This window comes from Galleria mellonella, unplaced genomic scaffold (assembly GCF_026898425.1).
Source record: "Galleria mellonella isolate WM207_F2 unplaced genomic scaffold, CSIRO_AGI_GalMel_v1 utg159, whole genome shotgun sequence".
Taxonomy (NCBI): domain Eukaryota; kingdom Metazoa; phylum Arthropoda; class Insecta; order Lepidoptera; family Pyralidae; genus Galleria; species Galleria mellonella.
The window spans coordinates 97,178-124,802 of NW_026442004.1; the positions used below are offsets into that span (position 1 = coordinate 97,178).

A 27,625-nucleotide genomic window follows, 5' to 3' on the forward strand; every position below is an offset into this window, starting at 1 on the left:
CGAATCACTGTTCTTTCCTCTTTTAATTTTGGTGTTAATATTGTACGAGTATTATTTTGATTCAGAAGTAGGAACCATTTTAATAGACCCCTTTTAGATCAAGATAATATATAAATTTTTCAAGCAATGTCATGTAGCATAAGTAAAGAAAACAATCTGAAAACCGTAGATTTGTAGTTATTTCACAAAAAAAGAAATACACTTGATAGTTTTGTACGGAGTTCAGGACTTTTAGGAATACTGCTGTGAAAATCGTATTCAATTTAGTGCAGTAGTTTTTGCATATATATATATATATACAAAATTTCTAAAAAATATTGTTTTTGCATATTATGGCCTTGTTAAACACTATTATATTAAATTTTCTTTAATATCTCCTATATACAGACATTTAGTTATAATTTTAATATCTTAGTAAGATATATGACAATCCACCATATTTATAAAATATTATGTAAAACGATCAATAACTTATAGTAGATTTTACATTAACACAGATTTTTTCTTTCATATAATTCTTGTTCTGTTTCAGTTCTTGATCTTTGCATCCAATTCAACCTTTAAAGGAAATCTTTGGAACGCAACATTTTCCCTTAATGAAAGGTATTGATCGCGCTGTAGGCCATAAGCGAATAATTTACGACTGTATTCTCGAGCTGGCATCGCGTGCAGCTCTGAAGGTGTGTTATTTATACCCCCTTTTTTATTTATGCCCCCTTTTTTCGCAGCTCGTAACGGCAGCAATAAAGGGGACGTAATTTTAATTTCTTGATTGGAAAGCTCGATTGGCCGGTTATGCGGCTTAATGAGTTTATGGTAGGCATGAGTGGACTGTAACGGCCGACGATCGCGTTTAAGGTCATTGCTGGGACACTGATTTTTGTTGTCTGTTTGCTCATTATTAGAAAGTACCCTTTTATTGTTGGTATTAGTACAATTTTTATACGTAATAATTAACCCACTAACATATAGAGCAGGTAGGTATAATGAGTATGCAATAACTTGTATCTACATTTACAAAATTATGTAGAATAGAAATCTTTATGTAAACGTACTTGCATTTTTTAATCATCATTCTTTACGAAAGCTAACATTATAAATGCAACAATAAAAGTTTGAAACCTTTTTATTGCTGCATCTGTAATATTATATATATAATAGGTGTCAGTCTGTCAGTCTTTGAGTGTTGGCAGTCGCACACATGCAAATTGTAGCAGAATTAAATAAAACAATTTTAATCAAATAAGTTCTAATCAAGTAAGTTAGCTCTCCTGAAATAATTACCTGAAATATTAAGGAAGAATTAGCATTAGACTCGACAGATTCTTATAATGGTTGTACAGACAAAAATGTAAATATTATCATCGTAATATCTACAAAGACCGAAACTAGCAAATCGTTGATTCATGTGAACTGAGGCGTCTAGAATTTATTACAATAATTCGTGAACGAGTAGGTACAAGTAGTTTTATATATATCTCTATTTCTATTTACTAAATTACAGATGAGTAGGATATGTTTAATACATGTATTTTCCTAACACTTAAACTGTTACTTCTATTTAAACAAAATTATATGAATGATAAAGTTATATTAACTAGGGTTAAAATACATTACCAATCCACTTAAAATCTCTGATGTGGATTCCAGTTAAATATTTTAAGATTGCATCTCGTCGAAAATAACCAAAATTAAACCGTGTCTTCATAAATAAAATCCCACTTGAACGTTGCACGAAATTAAAGCCCCACAGCCGACGCCGTCCCTCGTATTCCCACAGTTGTTTGGTACCTACCTATATTGAAAAAGATAAATCTTTGCCTCTCCGCCCCGCCCTCTCTGTCGATCCATTAAGCGTACAGCTTTTTGCTTATATCTGTATCTTATATTTATATACTACTACTACCTACATATAAATACAGTCAGTCTCACTGACTGTATTTATATGTAGTTAAGTATATTTACTTAGTACTTTCGAGTTTGTGGTTGCATTATATAACTCAGTGGATAATACCTAATTCTCAACAGAAAGAAATTGAAACTGACAGTTTTACAGTTACAATAGTTTCAGTTAATAATTGAGTTATATTTGATGATTTATAATTGAAACAGTGGAATTTATTCGCAAATCTGTCAGTTTCAGTCTTTACATTATGATACAAAAATGTTTAGTAAGTATACCTAAGCCAGATTTTTATTTATTCTATTATAATCCAGATTCCGTAAAGTAGTACCTAATGAGATTTGGAAGGCAAAACTCCTAGGAATTAGATTTAAGAAATAGTGTCAAAATGAAACGTTATTTTAAGTATCTAAAAAGTAAATTATCTGTGTATTATTGGAAACAACTAATATCTATGAATAGATAAATGAATAAATGAAAACACTTTATTGTTCTCTTCAAAGAATGATATAGATTATATAGATGATCAATAGTTATATTCTTAATCATAAATAAAACAAGTCTCTTTTTGTTTTATATCTACTTTAAAATATACTATTATTAGCGGTAGAATTTTTAAAAATAATATATAGCCTGTGCATAAAAGAGAAATGAGCCTAGGTAATATAGTTGACAGGTATTTGTGAAGAATAAATACTACGCTGACTGGGAAAAGGCAAGGCAATGATAAATATATAGCCAATACATTCGCTGGTAACACAGGTTTTTACAGGTAAAAGAATTTTAATTTTTTTTTTCTTTATCTATTATAAACAAATAACGAAACTTGTTTTCTTTATAATATTAGTATAGATATGTCTAGATTAGTCGGATGTTATTTTTGTTCACAAATGTCTACATAAATAATGTATTCTTTAATTCGAAATACAAAGTCGGTGAACTTATTCATAACTCATAATATTAAGTCGCGCTTGTATTTATGAAAATCTGATAATAAAATATGTACATGTCTTTTAAACCGGCGCAAAAAGGCAGAAACATCGTTGATTTATATCTACCGCCTTTCGAGCGGGAATTATGTCCGCACTTATATTTTATCCCCTTTATTATTTGCAACATTGTTACATACCTACAGAGTCAGTCACTTAACAAAAATATGGCGTATTAAATCGCATAAAGAAAACAGTGTTTTCAGAAAATAGTTGAGGATAAAAGGAAAGTTGTAAGAGCGTCGTAACTGAGGACGTAAAGCTTTTGAATGGCTTGAAAAGAATCCATGGAGGGAATTGTTAATAAAGATATAGAGCAATGTATTACGGGACATTAGTGACATTTTACGATCATAAAGATGGCCGATACGAATACGCCATGAATGCACCCGTACAACGCCGATGACATTATTCCCGTGCGATTTATCAAACACATTTTTCTATTGACTATTATGATAGTAAAATCTAATAAAAGATGATCGTATTATATTTACAATGTGACAAATAGCCTTTAAATGTCGAATAATAACTCAATACTGTGTTTTAGTGATGACAATTTTTTGATTGATATTATATGCTATATTACGAATAGATACAAATTGTTATTTTCTTCTCAAACCTTCATTTTCATTTCTTTTTTTGTGGAATATCGCAATCAAAAGCAAAAAAATAAAATAAAAAAAGAATAGATTTATTTATTCACTTTTTTGATTCTTTATTTTTGAAGATGGAAATTTTGTACAAAGTGAGCTTTTGTACAAAATTCGATTGCTTGGTACCTATGTCCCATTCGTGTTTCTACCGTGAAGCAGTTGTGTTTGCATGGCTGTGTTTCGGTTTAAAGGGATATGGCGTGAATTTACAGGGTACAGAGGAATAACACCCGAGTCCTCAGGAATGGCAATGCATGGGGGGTATCATGGGCGAAACAGTATACTCTGTTATGTCTATGGTACTGCTCATGTCTATAGGCGACGGTTACCACTTTCCATCAGGTGGGCCGTCAGCTTGTTTGCCATTCTAAGTTGTATGAAAAAAAAGTCAGGTTTAAAACAATAATAATATTATGTGAAAAGGATCAGATGTTTTCTGTATAATTTTAATTTTTCTCAAGTTCTAATAAAATCACCAGTAACATTTTTATTATTATATATAAATATCTACATATATACATAGTTCATTCCTAGTATTAAATTTTTAATACTAGAAACAAATGTACACTTTGCATAGATTCACGATGGCAACACAAACATTGAGAATGTGACAGAAAATTTATAAAAACGTGCTTTAGATCGGTACGTAAGTATATATATAGAAATATAAAGTATTATTTAAATTTTTGTTTAGTATGGATACAAAAAATATCTACCGTTGATGATTTTAAGCTAAATCTGCTGAAATACCTAAGCAGATATATAATTATATCAACGGTTTACAAGTATACATAAATAAGTACTTATAAGAAACAAATGAAAAATATTTGTCATAAATTCTTACATACTAAAGAAAGTAATTTATTATATTTGGTACATTTATTTACGTAAATAACATATAATGTAATACTACATACTCGTAAAATACCTTAGCAGTAAGTAAGCAATACATTATTAATAAATACTGAATGTTTCAGATTAATTTTTCAGATGTCTTTTACTTCAACATTTAATCTAATTATTACACAACACTCTTTACACATAATATAGGTATATAACTAAAAATAATTCCACACAGCCTATCTCAAACCGGGCCGTAAATGTCTTAGTCAGGATAATATTTTACGACGACTTACAGCGCGGGAGGCGGACGCGGGGTAAGATCCAGCCCTTATCTCTCCATATAACCTACACATGTGCACTGACAACCAAATTTATTGACTTCCAAATATCCTCTCAGATTAAACTCAAGATAGGTCCGACTGTTCGGCCCGTTCATAATAAAATATTATTTTTAAATACAAAAGTCCATTTTTTTGACATATTTTTCGAGTAATTTATACACGTATAGATTTCACTTTATTTATTCGAATCGGTGATATGTGATCAATTTTTTGTTTTTTTTTTTAAGGGTTTATATATATTTACCATCTATAGGTACGAATGATAACAAAAAATAGGTACTCATTATCCAATATGTATTATTTGGTATTTTAGGTATCTACTAGTAGCATTGGTGACATGCAGCATTTTTGCATAAAATTTATAGGTTCTTAGGTTTACGTATTGAATAATGAACTATTTCTCTATCAGAAACTATTTGATATTAGAGAACTACTTTACTATGATATTTAGTCCACTTCTCCTTTATTAATTAGTAGGTTCCCTAGATAAATATTGCAGTATGAATTCTTGAAAATTAATATATAAAATTTAAAAGCTTTGAATTTCATAGGAACATTTTAATAACATTTTTTTAGAAGTTTAAAATATATATTTATGTAGGTATAAAGCTCAAGTAAAGTGGGAGTGCAAAGTATCTAAATATATAACTGCAAATAAAATATTACAAGAAATATATGTAAACAATGACTAATAACATTACTCAATTCAAGCTACACATATGTTTGAACAAGAAGTTCATGACAGTAGAACAATCTTAGTACACGTATATTTCTTTAAAAACTGTGAAAAGTAACATTAGACGCAAAACACGTCTTCACGTATTAACGAGAAACGACTGGGACAACAACGACGCAATCCAGATAGATTGTGATTAGAATAGTAAAATTTGTAAAATAGAAAATTAGATCATCGATATGTAAATATTTGTATAAACATATTTTACAATACAACCTATACCTAATAAGAAGACACCCTAACATGAAATTATAAATTGATAATAGGTTAGTCTTCAAGAGTACATACCTGGATATCAAGTCTTGTAACTATACGACTATCCTATTAAGATTGTGTACCACAAAAAAAAAAAGCAGACCACTTATGACAAAACCAATTATTTGCATTTAAAAACTAAACTACTTATTGGACCAATTATGATAAAATTTCTAAGGGACCAATCTCTAAGTATATCCTTTTAAATAAAAAAAGAATTTACTAAATCAATTTACAACTGACGGTACAGTAGTATTTGGGAACAAACGTAAAAAAATACAAACCAATTTACAACCTTCTTTTTTTCAAATCGGTTGAAAATAAAATTTTATGACGATATTTAACAAATATAAAAAAAATATATTTTAATTTAGAATGCGGAGTCGTTTGTTTATAAGATAAAGTTTACTTCACAATAAGCCGTTTTTACTTTCCAAAGAAAGACGGCTAGGCATGGGTGATATTGATACTGTTCCAATATCCATATATTGGGTTCTTTTGGATATTGTTGGCGGAAAAAAGTCATCACCCGTTTCGATACCGCGCGTACCAATCGCACATCGATATTAATGCCAATCGAGTTATTAATTTCGTTATTAAAAGTTGAATAACAGACATTTAACATAATATTCGTTATTGGTATATATATTATATATAGATATTATAATTAAAATATATAGATATTGTTATATTACTTAGTCTTAAAGACGACTTAAATCGTCACACAATTTATACAGAGGGCCTACCTTGAAATATTTTCCGAAATTTCGGGGACGAACGAAACAGAATTTTGATGTTAAAATTATATAATACATGCCGTTTAAAATTATTAAACATGTTAAAATATCGTTCCCCTGAACTATTAAGATAGGATTTATGATGAACGAAATGTTAAATTCCATTTACTGGGTCGATATCGGTACGAACAAAAACACGAAATTGAGCCCGAAAATTCGGAATTTCATTTCATAGTAGACCACCTGGACTAGCGTTTTGTCCGCTTCTTCGTACGCATGGATTTTAGAAATAAAAAACGCATTAAAATTAACTACTTCTAAATGGCGTATCAAAATAAAATATATACCAGATTATAAATTAGACCTTCAGCAACACAACTGCTTAAACCGTTTCCAATTTGGTGCAGTAGTATTTGCGGGATGCCAGAACTAATATACAGAAAGATAATTTTTTTTTAAATTATAGTTTTGGCTTCTATTGCTCTTATTAAGACCTTTATTTTTCTTCAATATTTAATATGCACAAACATCGTCTAGTTACAATTTTATTATATTAGTGAGATTAGTAGAATAAACAAAGGAATAATCTCTAACTATTGTTTGCTAAATAAATGATAAAAAATGTTTAAATTGGTAATATAATTGATGAAATCTTCATCAATTATATTGCTTGAATGAAATTGTACCTTTGTCAGTTTTGACTGGTTAATGTGTGGGACGGCTGGTTTGTGTATTTCTTGAGCGATGATGGTTTTATGGTACGAATACCATGTTATAACTGTCATTCAATATATATACATGTAGTCAATACCTAACCTAATGTAGAGAAAAAATAAGCTTATTATGTTTAAATTTTGAATATGATATTAATAGGTATTTGTACTTATCCACTATAGGAGCAACAATGTATGTGTACAATGTAAGACAGGTGTAGTCAGTTTACAACACGTCGTTGAAACACGGCATTGCACTCAGGATTTGAAGATTGCGAATAGAGAAAACCAACTGTGGTAATTAACTTTAAAACCCTGAAGCCCTGAACATTGCAATGTCGTCGAAAGTAAGTGCATACCTGTGCTAGTCCTGACAGTTATCTATAGCTACAACTTTATGTTGACTTGTATAACGTAAAGCAACATCAAATTAATTATAATTAGTTAAGATTAAGATGAACCGTTCATAGTATAGATTATATTTTATTTACATTTGCTATTTTTTACAAGTTTATTTATAAAGAAAGTATCATCTATCAATGTATAGTCGACATTATAGTGATAATACAAATAAAGGTTAAATAGCTGAAAATTGATTGAAAAATCTTGCAATGGTGGGATACTAGTCAAGGATGATAGGTGGTCCCTGCTGCCGAATCGTATAATTTCTGCATGGACGCTAATATTTATAACTAATATACCTACATAGTTCAGAAAATTATTGAAAAGTATTTCTTTGAAATGAATTGTTATGTATAGATATAGTAATGACATAGTATTGAAAGAAAAGATAAGCATTGATGAAGTTATTGTGTTAATGATGGTAGAATTAAATTGTGCGAGAATATAAGTGGACTGTATGTACAACAAGTTTTTTATATAGATCCGAGAATGCGAAAACCGACAAGTTGTTTTAAAAGTACTACTAAACTACCTAGATTCAAACTTAGTTCAAGTGACTTACCCTTTGATTAGCGTAAATTCCTTTTATAACATACTCAGATCACTCAGTTCCCTAAAGTATGCTAAACTTACCTGAGATTACCTAGTAAATGTTATAAGAACTAAGGGTTTCGATCTTGAATCCTCCGATAGACGTTTCAATCTTGAAAATTTTTTTTTAACGACACGAGAAATTATCTTTTGCATAGTTTATTTAATAAAATAAAAATATTAAATTCTAAAATTAAAGTCTCACGATTGTGAAATTAAATCTTTTATTCATTAAATATTTTCAAGAGCGACAACGACAAAACTGTTCTGTTTCTGTTTTTAAGAGCAGACACCGACTACCTTTTTTTATCTTTCTACCTCCAATTATAATTATTAATTGCCACATACAAGAATAAAATGTTTTTATGAATTATCGAGAATGTTTCCATGCAATTATTACATCTAAAGTGAATAAAATAGGATACTTAAAACTAACTCCGTAGCTGCTACATCTAAATATAAGATCTAGATATATATTATTGTTGCTAGTGACACATATTTGCCTAGTTACCATAAATGGGAAATTGCCAGTAGGTAAATACATAATTTTAATTATCTATAGGCCAAAGGCGTTCAATATAATTATATCTAAGCAGTTATTTGCCTATTTTAAAACAAATCAAATCAATAACATGATGTTTACCTTGATATAAACATTATTTATAATACTATAAAAGGTACCCATATAAATACTTATATCTATAAGATCGTATATAATATATGTATGTACAGTAGGGATCTAATAAGTAATCACATGTAAGCTATGTTATAACAAATAAAGATATATGTTTTGTTATGTTTAACCTGCGATATTGTGTCAAGTGCAGATGAAATTTGATTTTTATTATTAAATTAGATTAGTTAAATTGGTGATTAGATAACCTTGTATTAGAGGGTACGTAATATTTTATTCGTTAGCTATTCCACTGTGAACACTGCACTCTTATATATAAATGAGTAGTAAACCTTAGTTATATCAAATTAACGTTTTCTATGGTAAGTTGCCCATTTACTTTAAGATTTCCTTGGGTAGTTAATAACCAACGATATCATATTTAGTAACAAGTAATTAGGTATACTTTTTTGGTTTGTGTATTTTTTATAACAATATTGACAACTCTTTTATAATAATAAAATAGTATAATAGGTTAAATAGTATACGACAATACAATTATGCTTCATAAATATCTACAAAAAGCAATTAGAATATGTAACAATGAAGTTCTTACTCGAATTAAGTATAACTCTGTAAGTATAATCTTTTACACTGGTAAAAAAATCGATGAATTATGGATACACTTCACGATACTCTTAGCACTGTTTGAGACACTGTAAAAATCACATTAAAACTAAATGTTTTGTGTAAAACAAAATACTAACTTATCTAATTTATTTATGAGACATAACTTTGAATAATATAGGTACTGACTTGACTCGTTTGTGTTTCAAAATAGACTAACAGGCTGGGGCTCGCTCCACGACCGAGTTATATGAGCCCTAATAAACGAAACCGCATCTATTATTCCACTGGATATAGACCGACAGCTGACGTGGAATTTTAAACAGGCTTTATGACCCAAATTATTATTAGGATACACTGACCCAATTAATTTCGTACGTAGGGCATTGTTATTAATTTTTCTGTTTGTCCTTGTTTTGTAGCATTACCTATATGAATACATTTATTCGAGGAGAAGGGACTACCTACCCTTTTAAGTATTCGTTACACGTTCCTCTCTATAAATAATCATAGTAAATTTCTGTTGAATTTACAAACTTCATCTTTATCTTCTTCTATCTTCAGATTTATCTTCTACTAATATCATTCTAAAGTATATCATTAGCACAAGCGATAGAGCTATTCCATTATTTTTAGGAAAGAAGAAGAAAATAAAAGGAACACAGCACAATACATTAAAGCAAGAGAAGAAACATATGAAGTAAAACCATATGACCTGGTCTGCATTGTAATCATACAATTATCCTTGAAGGTTTGTAAAGTGCATTTTAAAATAAATATACTAGTATACTTAGTTTAATAATTAAAATTAACATTTTTAATTATCAAACTACGTATCAACGTAATTAGGAAGTGACTCAATTATAATGCCGCTGCTTTGACTTGTTTAGCATTGGAATGATGAACTAATATTTAATATCAAATATAAGCCCTAAAGCACCATACACACTAAATATTGAAACACAAGTTCGTTAAAGCCGCCTCAAAATGATGTAACGAAACGTGCAAACATGCCTTGTGTATCTAACTTATTAACGGATCCTCACTATGCGTGACATTTGAAATAATAACGTTCCAACACCACACTTCGAGAGTAACTGAACATCGACTTAATGGTATAGAAGAATTGATGTGATATTCGTATAAAGGATAATTTACTTTTTAAATTGCATTCATTAGATGAGTCGTTCGGCATTTATTGCACCCACAGGCAATTCTATCGGAGTTAACGTTTGACTAATTTGTGAAGTGTTATAGAGGTATCATAAATATAGCCGAATTATAACGGTCTACCAGCTGATCAATGATCGAAAGGGAATCTGGTTTACAGGAACGAAAGATAATAGATATAAATAAATGATATTGACTTTTCGTAAAGTAGAGTTAAGAGGAAAGCCACAAAATTTACACTAATTGTCTGAGCTTTAGTTGTTTGAGGACCAGGCAATTGTAAGATATAACATAAATTTTGTACTAGTCTCTATGCCAGTTACGTTTGCAGGTTCATATTGGAAATTCAATCAGTTATTCACTTAGATATTTACAAATAGATATTATAAAATATGTGTTCGATAAAACTGGACTAGGCCATCATTAGGCCGGTGCAGAAAAATAGCTAGCTCGGGATCTACTTGACATAATATGGTTTTGCATGTTCAATAGAACATTACACCAAGCATATAACTTTACAATTTTTTATAGCAGATATTAATTAAGATTGCTTTAAGGTCATTGCATTAGCTTATAAATAGGTCTTTAAACAAGTTTTACCTTCCATGAAGTGTTCCACAGCACCACTCATCGGCACTAAACAGTACTTGCTTTCACTCCGACATATCAAGATGATTATGCCAGTTATTATGAATCTAGCAAACGCAACGGGGCTCACGTGCTATGCAGCTAAAATCGAAACTTCAACTGGCGGCACAGGCTTGTTCACCTTGAACCCCGTTTTCACTTTTCGCGTTCAAATAAACGCATATTTTATTGTTTTGTCCACTGTTATGCAAATGAGAATCGCCAACAGTAGCTTTTATGGAAGGGTTTCCTAAAAACATCGGAAAAAAATGAAAGTGAAAGGCCAACTGGGAGCATATTGTCGCTGCGCTTCCTTCACGCCATTGTCAAAATAAATATTTATGTTACAGCATGCAAAAGAAGTTTTTACAAGAGCTCCGCTACCGAATTGACTTTGTTATTCAAAACAACCCTTTTGACGGCATTCGGCGAGTGGGCCGTTTGTTTGTTTCTTTGTATTGATAAGATTACTGCTGTTTGATGGAATGAGTGAAATTTGGTGCATTATTATTTATTGTTTCAAATGCGAATAGTTGTTAAGAATTGCATAGTCTAAATAAATCTAATAAACTTAAAAAAAGTGTTCAATTATTTAAAAAAACGATTACACAGCTATTTGTATACACAATAGGAATAAATGCAGACAATTTTTTATCATTTCCTCTACAGCACTATAAAGTATATTCTTAAATAGATACCATAGTCTTTTCATTCTATTTAGGTATATATATACAAGTATTCTTTGTTATTCATGCACTTTGGTATTTACGTTTAAAACTAACTAAACTAGTTCCTGTAAATATTTCGGACCCAAATTATAACTTTATCATATTTAGAACCTATATATATTAATATAGGTTCTAACTATTAACTATTCCATGTATTAACATAAATGTATATATTAATAGTTATATTTGTCGATAGATCTTCCTTTCTATCTAGACTTTATAAAAATTAGAAAATAAAAGAAATTGAACTACTGGCTAGTATAAAAAAAACAAAAGATAAACTCACCACACATCTATTTTGGTTATTCTAAAAATGTGTTAAAAAAGTTTATAATATGATAAGCAGAGATCGAGCGGTCCCCGGTCGATCGGTAGCTGGCGGGTATTAAACTTTACGATGGGGATGTGAGACGTCATAAAACTCGAGATAAATCCAATCGGGGACCGAAGAAAAACAATCCACTTTCGTCGGAATTACGGTCTTTGGCCAAGGTCTGTAGACAATCCTAAGTTGATTATTAAATAGCTTTAAGCATGACGCATGGAACTCACTGCTTGGGAGAGCCATTACATCTTAAAAGATATATTTAAGCACTTCCTATACAGGTTGAAATCCAAGTCATGCAAATTTATTCTTTTAGAGAGTTCTTCCAGCCAGACTAAATATTTTAGACTGAAACATGGCTCTGAAAATGATAAAATGTTTTAACTTTCCCTTAGTAATATATGACGCGTCCAGCTTAATAGCTTGTATTTACTTTAGTATTTTTATTATCTAATAAGCTTTAAATTTTTATCGTTTTGATTCACGTTTTAATTTCACCCTATATAATCTATGTTGTAGGTAGGAAATATTTTTATGTAAACTATCAGTCGTTTTAAGGTAGTCGCCTTGTGAGTTAATAGCTAAATGTTTTGAGAGCATAGCGTGAATTATGTTCAGCAAACATTTGATAATATAGACAAGTCGAAGGCGTTGGCATATTTAAGATTCTTTTCCGGGTTGCTTTAAAAAGTATACATGTACTCTCAACTTGCGATGCGCGAATTTACTAATACTTACCTACTATACGATTGAGCAATTAATTTGAATGTATCAGGAAATCATTCGATTTCGAATTTTCTTCGAAAGTTCTATCGACTACCAATTTTATTTATTTACTATACTGTTTCTACTAATCGCTAAAATCATTCATTCATGTACGAGTCGATACGAACATAGCCGAGTCGTGTCGATCGCTCGAAGGACTTTTTTTGGTCGTCGTCTATGTACTAGTAGTACTGTTCTTAGAGTAAGCCGTGTCGTTCTTTCTCGTGGGTGTCGTAAAAGGCGATTTAAGAAAGGCGGGGGATGGGCAGCAGCGTTCCTCTTAAAACATCTCCAAAACCTAACTGCGGTTACCAATCCGTCTACAAAGTGCGGCAACTACTGCCAAAATATACCAAGGGGGATGTTTATATTCAGTAGCGAACAGTAAAAGGCTGATATGATGATGATGATGATCCTTGAGGTAGTGACAATAGGAGAAGTACATGGTTAGTCGTTTAGATCGAATAACTAATTAGTAAAATAATTTAAACACAAATATTAGTATATTACTAATTTAAAAGTCGAATTATAAAATTAGTACCTAATATTAATTATTTGAATAACAAATTTGCGGACTGCTATTTCAGACATGTATTTATGTAGCTTTACTTTCTTTCCGAGTGAGAGATATCCATCAGACAAATTCCGTTTGGACACGGCTCACCCAGCCTTCCTTAAAGATACCTATGTTCGAGGGTAACATTCATTATAGCGATGTCAGTTTACTAAAGCTGAACTACTCTATTCGGGACTGTAATGGTGAGTGTATTTCTTTTGTTAGTAGACATTATATATACCTACAGAATATAGATAGAAGTGAAAATCACTCACACATTGTATGACGCGCGAGATCAGCTGAAAGGCGCGCTTGCGTCGCTCGCGCCGCTTGCGTCTGGTCAGCAATTAGCGACGCACTTTGCAAACAGCGCCATTCCTGCATCGTACTGTATCCGACTGCATTGAGTACAGATAGTAAACAAAAGACAGAAATAAAATAAAACATATGGTCATTGTTGTAGAATACTGACGGATCTATATATGTAATATTTGTCAGATCCGTCAGTGTTCTACGACTACGACGATATAAATAATTTATTTTACTAATATATAAAATAGGATTTATTTTAGATACTCAGCTAGATATGACATGTAATTATTTCTTGTAATTGTTTATATTAATAATAAGTTTACTACTGTAATCTTTTGGAGGAAACAATAAAGAGCATCTCTCTATCTATCTATACCTATTAAAAAAAACAAATTTGCACTTAAATTGGCTTGAAACTAAAATTAATAAAATCGTCATAGTCGTAGAATACTGACGAATCTGACAAATATTAAATTTATATATCCGTCAGTATTCTACGACTATGACGAAATAATCTACATAAATTTCATAGTACAATTTTTCTATAGAAATATTTATATAATAGTATCTACTGTATTCTGTTGTAAAATCTTTATTGTACATACTTTATATTGGACATATTAAAAGGACTTACACTTTTACAGTTATTTAAAAAACTCATAAGTTTTGTGAATAACTTATGAATTTTCTAAATTTTTACAGACGGAGTGACGACTTCAAATATATGTTGTAGAGAGTCGACAAGCAGAAGTGGCCTTTTGCAGGGGAGTTTAATAGGTAAGTCTATATTTAGCAGTAAACGGTCAATGGCTAAAATAATAATAACACCGAATAAATAAAACGTAGGTATGTTGCTGTCTGTACCTGAGTAGTCCAGCGTTCATAAGGTTACTTTGTGTTGGCGCGGGACTCGAGTCAATATACAATGGAATGTGGCACGCGCACTCGCTGACCCTCTAGCTATGACTAGGTTAGGTACCAACTTGCATAACATACGAGTACCTACAGTATTAATTACTGAATTATTACTTCTTAATAAATAGGAATATTTACCTTTTCTTTATCTAATACAAGAGAAGGTATCAAAATGCATGCTTTATTAGGAAATCGAAATTAAATTACTCGATACATGCTGCCGTCTGTATCTTGATATTCGAAGTGGAAATTTTAAAAGCAAGGTCAGACTATAATAATAATTTTTAAGACACAATAATGACAAACAAGGATGTGGATCTCCTGATAATTAATAACGATTGTTAGTCTATGCAATTCCAAATTTTATGTGAGTAGAACCTACAAATAAGTAAAATTTTAATAGGTAGGCATAGGTATCTATCTAGTTTAACTCGTCGTGTGATTCTGGCATAGAATGGACCCGTAACGTGGGTGTCGTAAGAGGTTGTTTTCAGCAATAGACAGATAATTAATACCTACTAGACTAAAACTTCAATACATGTAAATATTATCTCTTAGTATTCTACCACCAAAGTAAGGATTTCAAGGGGGTAATCTTTATTAGCAAGAAATGTTATCTTTTAACATAGCAAGTGTAAATTATCGTTATGGTTGTAATCGTATACAGTTGGTTTTTATAGGTATATTTTATTTAATATATTTGTATCAACGAATAACTATATAAAGCTTCAAGTTAATTACAGATGTAAATTAAAGGAACGTCCAAAGTGAATTAACTTGTCATGTGGCGGGTTCATTTCGCATTATAAAATTAATTAAGCACACGTATAAGTATGCTTTTAAGTGCGTAAATTACGATTTTATAATTTCCGTTAGGAGTTTTATAAATCCTTACTTTTAGGAGGTTTACATCGAAAGCTTTTACTACCTACAGGTAGAAGCTTCTTAAAAATATCGTAAAGGTAATTTTGTTTATTTGCATTTGGTAAGTATTAAATCATTGTTAATCATCAACAACAATTTATAACTATGACCTATTTGTCTGGATTGTACCTATTACTTAAAATGACTATACTTTTCGTTTTATCGCGTCGAGACTTGTTTTTGGTAACTATTATCTGATAAGATTTATTAAATAGGTATTACTATACTATATAGTACCATTGAACTATATAATTTGGATAAATAGGCAGATATTGTAATTTGCTAGCTCAAAACTTTAATATTTCCGATTTAGTTTATCAACTTTTGCACTTTACCAATCATTATGAAATATGACAGATATTATACATAGTATTTAAAACTATTAACATTAGGTATAAATGCGATAATTTGCATTGATAGATGTTTGTTTATTATTCTTTCATGCAATTGTACGAATTCTTTAAAATCTATTGTACGGATGTGAACAAAATTTGATTACTGGGTAGGTTATATTCTAACTTAGCACACAACATACACAATACTACTATGTACTATATGAAATAGTAGTTCTACACAGTTGAAGCTGCGGGATACAGCTAGGGATATATCCAGCGGACGAGAAACTAAGGAACTAACCGTAAAAAAAAAATATAACCTCATTTGAAACCACAGTAGGTACTTAACACAAATCGTCCACTAACATGTAAAGAGCGTAGTCACACTAAAAGCAGTTTGTTATTGTGGAACTAATAAAATAATTAAGTGAACGGTGGCTCCATCATTAAGCTATTATAACAAAAGCCCACCATTAAAACTGAGTAAACAACACCTGAGGTTCTTCGCGTAAGAGATAAGAATCTGTTTAATTGTAACCTCAATTGCACCCAATAAATTCGGAGTCTGCTCCTGCATTAAATATTTTAACAGTAAAAACTATCGAATGTAATAAAGTTTACTCTCGTTCTTTTTAATTTTGTTCTCTCGTTTATAATTAGTGATTACGACGGAATAAGTATTCACTAATATTATGAAATGTGAAAGTGAGTTTATTCTTTCGTTTGTAACTTTTTGCCATTTTAATGGCACAAGCAATTTTTTTTTTAAATTTGCATATACTGATTATTTTAGAATGAGATAGAATGTAGAATTATTTTTATCTTGGCCACACGGACGAATTTGCAAGTATACTTACCTTGTAAGTACCTAAACCAATATTATGCAGCTCGCCATGGTAGTTTCGTTTAGACAAACACGTCTAATGATTATTTTCTTTTTTAATTTATACTTGTAGGTACTTACTCAAATATTTTGTGATTAGTCAGCAAATGATTATTTTACTATTATTACAGTATAAAGAACTACTATCATTCTGATTGAATATATTTGTTTTTATTTTTTCGAAAAATAATCAAGGTTTATTCATGTGATTGGTGCCACTATTTTTAGTGATATATAATTGTGATAAATATAGAAAAACATGCAGGTAATATTTGCCTTATCTCTACTAAAGATTTAAGTCGATACCCTTGTACTGATTGCCATGAGAAGTCGAGTTCATTTTATTAGGTAGGCAGGTAGGTAGGTACCTACAGGTAACTACCTTAATTTACAAAATAATTTATACATCAATCAAGTAAAGTAATCCACTAATCGTAAAAGATAAATAAATGGAATTATTGTCCTCATTAGGCAAGTTAAAAGTTGTAGCAGTCGAACTAATTTTGGTTTCAACTGGAATAATATACTATTAAATTTAAAACACCTAATAGGCAAATGCAATTGATATATATTTAAACCTACTACTATATGTATATGCATTGCGTTGTTATGTATCTATCTCACCTTATTTTGAACACTTTATTATTTGATACCTATTGACTATCTATATTGAATAATAAGTTTATACCTAATAAGAATAGGTAGACTTTCTTTCTCTTCTCCTTCATATAAAACATATGTACATTAATACATACATTTATACATTATGTACTTTAATAGGTATCTTCCTTTACTTACACCTTAATACAAATCTACCTACAGATTATACTTAGTTTTTAGAGCCTAACTGTATCGTATAAATATTCATCACCTTGTTAGAACACTTTTAATTTTAAATAACTAGGTAACTACCTAAGTCTAGGACCTACACTTTCAGCTCATAAACAAACGAGAATATAGTCACAGTCCTGAATGTTTATACTACATCTGACACTGTAACTACCTAATTATAATCACATAATGGAACCACACTACAACAATGGGACATAAAAAGAAAAAATCTCAAAGTAACGACCTATTACGTGATAATACTCATAAAGTTCCCATTGAACGATCGATATACAGTTACGCACCAAATTGCGAACAGGCAACATGGTGATAAAAAATTAAAGAAAGATCTAACGAAGGGTCAATGATATTTCTCCTGGGGGCCTATCGACCCTGCCTTATGTGAAAGATGATAGGTATCCCTTGAAAGAATACAAGGGACCAAGCAGAGCTGAGAGTCTGTGAGCGGCGCGCGCTTCCACCGTAGCACCAGTGTGTACCCCGCCCGCCCATACGCTCGCATTACGCCGCTCGCCTCCGACGCGATAGCCCGCGTCTACAACGCGCACACAAAACCATAAATAGTGCACATAATTAATTTATAACGTCAGTAAATGTGATGATACAAGTTTATCGACTATAAATCTGTGCAGTGTTGTGATCGCGTGTCGCAGGTAAGTGATAATTGCTCAGTCGCATGCCGCGCTGTTTGTGAAGCAAACACGGACGCCGTGTGGATCGCAGTCGGAAAACAAAGAGTCGGGAATCCTTTGGAATACGATGTTACGTTGGTTTGTGACAATTCGACATTTTTCGTTGAATGTGGGCTCATTGCGGGAACCGTTAATTATCTGGATTAACGAAATTATAGAATCCAGTGAGTGACGTTTATTATTATATGGACGTTACTAACTTAAGTATTTAATTTTCATTATTATTATAGACTACAGTTATAACTAAATGACTCATATCATTTCTAAAATGATATGTGATCTTTTATAGTTTATTTTTTATTTCGATTTATAGGTTTTTCGGTAGTCATTTAAGTTTATCTGGACAACTTGCCTATCTAATTAGTATTATTAACTAGTATATAGATATATAATTTATTGTTAAACATATTGTTAGAAACTGTCTGAAAAATAGCGCCGCTTATATCTGCTTCTAATTATTTACCTACTGCCGGCGACATTGTTCACATAACGAGATGATTATTTCCACAGAGTATTTGACATTATACCATGATAAAAAGTATCCTACATGTTGACCCAAGTCCTTTACCATATTAATTTTTATTAAAGTCTAGTAATTTTTGATTATGTGTTGTGTGGCTAAGCATGATCTAATTATAGTTTTATTATAATGTTTATATAGATACAGCACCATTAATTTATAATCCGACAAAAAACCATGTACCATATCAGTCAATGGCTGAACTTAGGCCTCCCCTTATTGGGGACTTTGCCAATAGTTGCCACACTTGGCAAATACAGTTAGGCTTTGGGAATGTTTTAAGAGGGACGCTGCTGCCCCATCTCATGCCTAAAAAATCTATGTATATATCGGATAATCAGATTGTTTACATTTAGTTACAATAAATTATGAGATTTTATAAAGAGGTTTCTGTTGATGGAAATATTCATCCGTAATTAACTATGATAGATTCTACATAAGATGCCATCAGTGTATAGTTATAATAATAATACTAATTTTACTTAACATTAATTCTAATAACTGAGATAGCACGTCATTACAATAATGCAAAACAACTCGAAAAAGTTTGTTTCAAAACATTTTTTTTTTATTTCGATGTAAAATCTGAAAGTCGAAAAGATTTTCCAACAATTTAGTTTCGAGCTGTCTACTGTATAGTAGTCTGACATTTGGCAGGCAAAAATAGAAACGAATGCTGAAGTTTTTTGATAAACAAGTTTTTAAGATCATGCTGTAACTATTTATTTATTTATAAAACAATTTAATCCGCATTATTGCTTTTACCAATTCGCATAATAAGACTTTATACTAATTATTTACCATAATGTATAATAAATTTTATATTAATTACTTAATTAATGTCTATATATTTTTTGTAACGATCGATTAAAAACTATTCTATTTTAATCTATTCTATATTCTAATTCGGGTGTTAAATTTACCACTTACGAATTCATTCTTAATGTTTGTAATCAAGTTGTTGGAAAGCGTTCCCTGCTATTTTGACCTCATTTATGTTTAGCACTTGTCGAGGCATATGGTCTTTGCACATGGCGTTCCTGTATTTGTGAAGTCAGTTTTCTAATTTATTGTTTTAGTGTTAGTTAATGTCCTTCGGATGAATTTATTTTGGAACATTCCCGTTTTAGTAATGCCTCCATATCAGATCTCAGTATTTTGACTTTAGTAATGTATAGCTTTTTAAGCTAGTATAGTGTCATCCTAACTGGTATGTTGGTTTTTTCTGATCTGGTCTTTTTCCATAGGAAGAGAACACAGTTCACAACACAAATTCATGAGGAAAATCAGTAGACAAATACAGATGACAAATTTGGACCGGTTGCTGCTGTTGTTGAAGAATGAGAATCAGTCCAACACTAAATTTGCCAATTTGTAGTAGACTATTAAATTTTATTATGTCGTTAAAGGCGGCTAGTTGAATAAAAACTTAGGTATACAAATAGAACAAAACTTTAAATAGCAGTGGTGGTCTTCTATAAAAAATACTCATAGTTAAAAATAATTAATTAATTTAGTATTTGTTTGTGATCGACACATAAACTAAACTAAATATGTAAGCTCTCATAATCTTTATGATCAGACGTCAAGTAAAATTATTCCAATCCATCACGCGTGATTCGCTAAATGAATGAAGCTGCCTGTAAACTCATAATAATCAATTCACCCACGTGCACCGCCGGTCGAGCCGTTCATAATTTGTTGCTTTATAGCGTATCCTTATTACAAAGCTCTAAGGTTCATTTTCTATATTGTACAGCAAAGACATAGTTTATTACTCTTTATGCCGGCCAACATAAAACTAGACACCCAAGTAGTGGATTAGGTTCAATCCGTGCTTGCGCAACACTCTCATAAAGAATTTTTGAACGACCATAGGTCAATTTTTAAGCTTCCACTCGAGTTATGTTTACGATTTGTTATTATTACAGTTATTGCTACAGTTTTACATTTGAATGATTTTGATTGCTACATTGTTTTATTTCGTTTATGTTTACATTTGAATGATTTTGATTGATTCTTAACTGTAGGTATCTAACCGGTAGAATATGGATACTTTTACAGTAACATTGTGTTTGTATTATCGAAAATTATTTTCTTTTTATGTTTATTCTTATTTGAATTATCAAAATATGTTCAGTAGTTTATTTTGATTACTCTTATTGGTAGAAGTTGTAGAACAAAATCTATTTGTGTGAATTTTAATAAAAAATATGGCTATTAAAGATTCTTAACTGTGACTAGGTATCTAACCGAGTATTATGTAATATATATATATATATATATATATATATATATATATATATATATATATATATATATATAGAATATGGATACTTTGGTTTGATATCTGACAAAAAATGCAAAAATTTCTTTTTTTGACTAGAAATTATCTGTTTTATATTCTATTATATATTCTATTTTTCACTTAATTATATGGTATTCAATGTGTGGGTTTTTGAGTGTATTTTTTGGGTTATTTTTTTTATTTGTTACATCTTATTGTTTATATTATTTCACTTGTGTCCTTGTTTTTCATTTATAAACATCATCAGTAGATATGATTGTAGTTTAACAGTTAACTTTCAGGAGAATTGTAATTTCGAAATGACGAACCTAATTTCGCGCTTCGTTCATAGTAAAATCTGCTAAGTAAATGAAATTTAACGTTTCATTCGTCATAAATCCGATTAAAAATGAATATTTTAATACTTTTAAATAAGTTCTATTAACATTACATTTGTTTTTTAATTTGTGTTCCAATCAGCTACGAAATTTCAGAAAAATTTTCGTGATAGGCCCTCTGTAATGTATATGATACTGCGACGGATTTGAATATCTTAGTCACTGAAATAAATAGTGATTACAAGAAAATAGACTTCCATTTGAACAGAAACAAATTACTGTGATCTTTTTATGAAAGGATTGCTTACCATTATTACCATGTTAATTATTTTCTAGAAGAGATGGATAAAATAGTATATTATATAATTCGTGAATCGGTATTGCTTGATATGATTACAATATAATGAAGCAATTTCACAACTATAGCTCTCAAATTAAGCCAAAGATCAAATCTAGAAAACTAAAACTCTAAATAAAGTTTAATATTTAATTCTAAATCTAATTCAAATAGGTAAAATGAAACCAAATAATAAAGTAATAGATTAATGTAAAATTTAAGAATTGACTACCTAAAACTAATTTAAAATGAATTTACAATTGTCTGCAAAACTTCAACATCAAAATTCTCATTTCTTGTAATGTGCCTCCTTAACTCAGCTATCTCATAATCATTTATCGATGTTTTATTTAATCAACAGAGGTAATAAAGCTCACGACGGTAATTACAAACGCATAGTGAGTGTAAATTTGTGATTGCACGATGTTATTTTAGAAAAAAATCGCTGTTTAAACTGCTGAAACGGTTGTTCTAATCAATATCCAATCAGTGGTGGGTAATAAAGTTAACTAAGCGAGAAATTAACTCAGTCGGCGCGGGAGAGTCTCTATATTTAGCTACAGGTATAAAAGATGATAGGTTTAGGATATGATAGGTATAAACGACGGCATACGAATAAGATAAGAAAGCTGTGGTGGCCTGATGGAAGGTTTTAGGGTTACCAAAATAACCAGCCACTATCATCAACCGTGCGTTCAGTCATATTCGTGAACGGGTGTTACTTGTAGGACTTGGTCTGCTCTAGTTAACGTTTAGAGCTGTAGGTCTCCCGGAGCCTTATAAGGTTATGGAATTGATTATAGGTTAGTATCATTTTCAAAACGAACTAATGTAAATCGTTTTTGATCTGGGTATTATGTTATTGCTGGTGCCGCCAGATGTCTCGTATATATTTTTCATGACATGATAGTTTGAGAATTAGGCAATTTTTGTGATTGTGTATCTAAATTAATGTATTAGATGATCCAATGATAATTAAGAATTCTCTAAGACATTTGTGTATGTTTTCGTACATTTTTTATCTTGTTTATTTTTTATAAAATAGAAGGCAAATATTTATTTTACATTAATTTGACAATATGACTAAAGTGTTGTTGTAATCAGAACAAAAATTTTGTAATGATATTATGGAACTAGAAAGTTAAAAATCTGGCTGTACACAAAGCAAAACTTACGAGTACAGGATTTGCTTTATACAGGTAACAATCTAATGTAAACGCACTGATCCGATAATAGGTACCTATTATCTACGGAAGGAAGTATAAATGAAGTGGACAATAACAGACCCATATCTCTTTTACCAAATCTATCCAAGGTATTTAAGAAAGAGGGCGATGTTCAATCGATTAATTGTTTGTAATAAACATAAATTTATTAGGTCAGAAGAAAATTAAACTCATTTTCTTTTAAAAAAAGGGTAAATTAATAATATCAGCTACCTTTTCTTTGACAAACGACATAAGGATTGGAGAGAGTTATTTGATAAACAGAAAAGAATACGTAGAAATATCAAAATTGGACTGTAATATGGAAGTTAAGGTGTCATCATATATCAAATTAAATACGAATAGTGTACCATGTGTAAGTCATTTTATGTAAATGGTTAATAACAAAATGTTTTTATACACTGAAAGATTATTTTGCAAGTAAAATGGACGACATTATATAATTGAATCTAGAATGTAGAATATTGTATGCAACACATATTTGTAAATGTATGACGGACGTAACCTACTGAAAAATAATGACATCCATGTATAATTTTACAATAATAATTTGAACTTCAATGTGGCTTTAGTAATATGACTTCTAATTAATAGTTGATTATTAATAATACATTGCATGCCAAGCTGGCTGAATGTCATGGTTACACAAAATGTATAATGTTATCTAAACTTACCACATTCATCGCAATAAATTTCATTTCATTTAATTTCATTTCATTTCATTACCACAACAAATTGGGAATGGGGAAAACACCAAAATATATTGGGATTCCTTTTATTATTGATTTTTATAAGTAAATCAAATGTTATCAGTAAATGTTTGCTGATGACATATCCGTTGTAATAACATGTTATAATGCTAAAACATATAATAACGAAATAAATCAGTGATATAATAAAATGGCTATAGAATTAAAATTTAAATAATAAGACAACACGCATCCAATTTATGAACAACGGGACTAGACTATTTTAGATATAAACTTTGCAATACCACAAAAAAATCTCAGGAGACTACTTCATTGGGTATTTTTTGGACGATAAATGTTCGTAGGCTGCTCACATAAATAGGTTAGGCAATAAAATAAACTCATTCGCATATGCACACCGGCGGATAACAAGGATCAGTAATAAAAAGACTGCCTTACTTACAGGCATATTACGGCTATGTACCTAAATTATATACTACTCTTCTTTTTCTTTGGGATAACCCATATCATGCGAAACGGGTCCATATAGCTCAGAAGTAATATACCAGAGCAACTTGTAATGTTGATACACGCCATTTTGCCGATTACTATACAGAGTTGAAAATATTAACTGTTATTTGTTTATATCTATAAAACTTGTGTATTTGTTAAGACGCATATGCATTTGTTTAAAAAAAAAACACCATTTAAATATCTAATTCTACCCTACAAAACAACAATTTTATATAGCAGAAATATCTACTATATGTCAATAAAAAATTACAATTCAATAGATGATTACATTGGATTGAATGTAATAAAAACATCATCATTAGTTGTATTTAAAAATAAATTAAAAAATTGGCTAACGGATGAATGCTTTTACTTTATTGATGAATTGTTTACAGCATGAATGTTATTGTAACTCAATTATTTTGACATGTAAGTAGGTATTTTATGCTAAATTTAAAATAGTGTATTCCACTAGCCTTTTACGGATTGTTTATGCCTAGTTTACTGTCTAATATTAATTTTTATGCCAGATTCTGATGAATAATGTGATCACTAGTAAAATTCATGTAAGTACCAACTTTACGCCACTCTTCATGCAATATAAAGATATTTAATTTTGATTTGATTTGACATGCCCTCAGTACGAGTCGAGTTATGCTAAGCAAATCCTATTACGATTCTTGCAAGGTGGGCTTTTTGACTCCCCTGTACAAAAGTTTAAAAACGACTCCGTATATAATATTTTACTTTCTTTTATCACTTATGCTGGAAAAATCATAGGTAGGCACAATATTGTGCCATGGTCCAATAAAAAATAAAAGCGCCCTTTAAGTGTTACCATTTGTTGTAAACAAGTTTTAAAGGAAGTACTAGGTAGTTATGAGCATTTAGCATGTAGTATAAATGGTAAAATATGTAAGTATTTAGTTATTTATTGTTTCACACCACAATAGTCTACAAATCACAAATGTAACATTCGACGTGGCGAACAGCCAATCATTTCAGTATTATGAACTTTTGAGTTTATAAATCGAACAAACGGCTACACTGCTTGTTATTTCTCGTAAACGCTTACAAATGAACAGTAAAATGCGTGTTATGAATTGTTCATTTGAATTATTTACATACTTTACATACTTATTTGTTTTATCAGTTTTGTTTGTAAATAGAGTTTTCGAGAACTTTATTGTAGTTTCCCATAATTTTCTGTAATATAAATTATAATAATTAGAGACCTACCTTTAGTTTTTAAGACTGAATTAAATTAACCTAATACTGAATAATAATTTAAGTAACTGAAAATAAATGGGGAGAAATGGATTGTTAGTAATGGGTACTAATAGCGTAATTGCTAGCATCATAGGGTATATTAGCATATAGGCTACTAGGTTGACCTCCACATGGTTCCTCCTGGAAGTCATCGCGGTTAATTTGAGGTGAATTTATCGCTTATTACTTATGCCCTGTCAACATATACCTATCGCTAACTCAGGTGGGCCCCATCTAGCCCTAGGTATGTGGTGGGGCTACCATTCCGTTTTTATAAAGAAAAAGAAAAAAAAAACTGAAAACAATATAAATAACAACAGAAATTTATTTAGATGGTAAATGGGTATGTCATCTATCTACTTATTATACTCCATATAAAGTTCACTACATACCCTACTAAAAACAAAAACAATTCAAATGGCCTTTAAATATCTACCTGATTATATAAAATATATTGATTGAAAACATATCTGCAAAATATCTACTTACTACTTAATTTATTTTAGTAATTCATATAATTTCTCATTGTATTTACATACAGACCCACCCAAAAATATGATAAACAATCCCACAATATGGTATGGGAATGCTACAAATTGAAACGGCATATCAAATAATATAAGTGAATACCTCAAATTGTAACATCCTAAATTTTGTCGTATTATCTTGTGGCTCCTCCTGTAGAAAGATGGGACAAGTACTGTCAGCAATGGCAGTTATAACCGGGGACGCCCCGTGCTCCGACGATGTATTTGGGGCGGCGGTTGTAGGCGGGGCCGAGGTGAGTCCAGCCCTTTGCAAATGGCGCCGAAATGAACCAATAACATGCCTGAGAAATCACTTAAATTTTAAGCGTTTGGTTACTTAGCAACCAAAATGATGGCGGCAAAAAGTTTTGCATTTTTTATTTTGTAAGATTGCCTTTTAACTTAACCGTTTAAATGAAATTGCTTTTAAAAAAATATAAAGTATTACATGAATTTTAAATAGATAATTTACCTTGTGCTATTTAAAAGTAAAATATCGAGTAATACCTTAATAACTAAACAATTTTAACTAATAACATTCTTTTTTATTTAAACAAATTAGTAAGACATTTTGGAATATAAATTTTGGCACTTAATAGGTACCTGCCTATAATACTTAGGCTTTACTATTTATTTTAATGGTTCCTAACAATTATAATTTTAATTTGTTACTGTAAACGAATATAGTTTAAGAACCCAGGACCTAGATCCTAGGTGATACCTACTTCTTCTTACTTTACCAAATTGTTCATCAGATAATTAAATATTAAGTTATTAAAATGTTACTTTCATTTTACTCAATATTTAAGTAACATACTTATTAAAAATATATATGAACAAGTGACATCTAAATATTAAAGTAGGTAAATATGAAAAGCAACCCAAAATAATTGTCTTGTACTTTATTTAATTTTACCTAAGTATCTAACATCTGCTTTTCTTAAGCTTTGCTCGAATTATTGTAAGAATGCTATTAAATGACATGTGCTATAAATGTAATGATAGAGTGCTAGCCACACAAATTTTGATCACAAAGTTCAATATATTAAACATAGATGTCGCTATTAATAGTTAGTAACATGTGTCATCTATTTTTGGCATATACCAATAGATGGCGTTATAAATCATGAATATCTTGAAAGTGGATTACTGGATTAGGTGCTACTGTACCCTGTATACAAATTTATAAAGATGGCGTTTATAATAATTGTCTATCGGGGGGAAATGCATTGTCGGCAATGGAGTTTGACAGCCTCATTGCCTGCAGTATGCCCTAATAGGACCTAATAGACCTCCTCGTGGTTCCCCCTGGAAACCATCGTGAACAATTCTTGTTGAATTCGTCACAATAGGCAAACTGACCTGTTTCATCCTCATCTATCATCCTTCACTGGTGCCTCGCCGGTGTATATCGATAGCGCGGGTGGGGTTACCA

General features: G+C 30.6%; 1 protein-coding gene and 1 long non-coding RNA gene across 3 annotated transcripts in view; one reads left to right on the forward strand and one right to left on the reverse strand.

Moving 5' to 3' along the window:
• The window catches only part of LOC116412678 (uncharacterized), a 28,158-nt gene extending 18,554 nt beyond the window's left edge, over positions 1-9,604 (reverse strand). For both annotated transcript variants that reach the window (XR_004223858.2, XR_008252565.1), the window contains exon 1: positions 9,393-9,604. This is a non-coding gene — a long non-coding RNA (uncharacterized LOC116412678). The remainder of the gene's footprint in view (positions 1-9,392) is intronic.
• An 8,684-nt stretch (positions 9,605-18,288) lies between these two features.
• LOC113518861 (homeobox protein abdominal-B-like) overlaps positions 18,289-27,625 on the forward strand; it is a 123,232-nt gene continuing 113,895 nt past the window's right edge. Inside the window, exon 1 of the mRNA XM_052892580.1 lies at positions 18,289-18,445. The gene's annotated coding sequence lies outside the window, so the exon portion shown is untranslated. The remainder of the gene's footprint in view (positions 18,446-27,625) is intronic.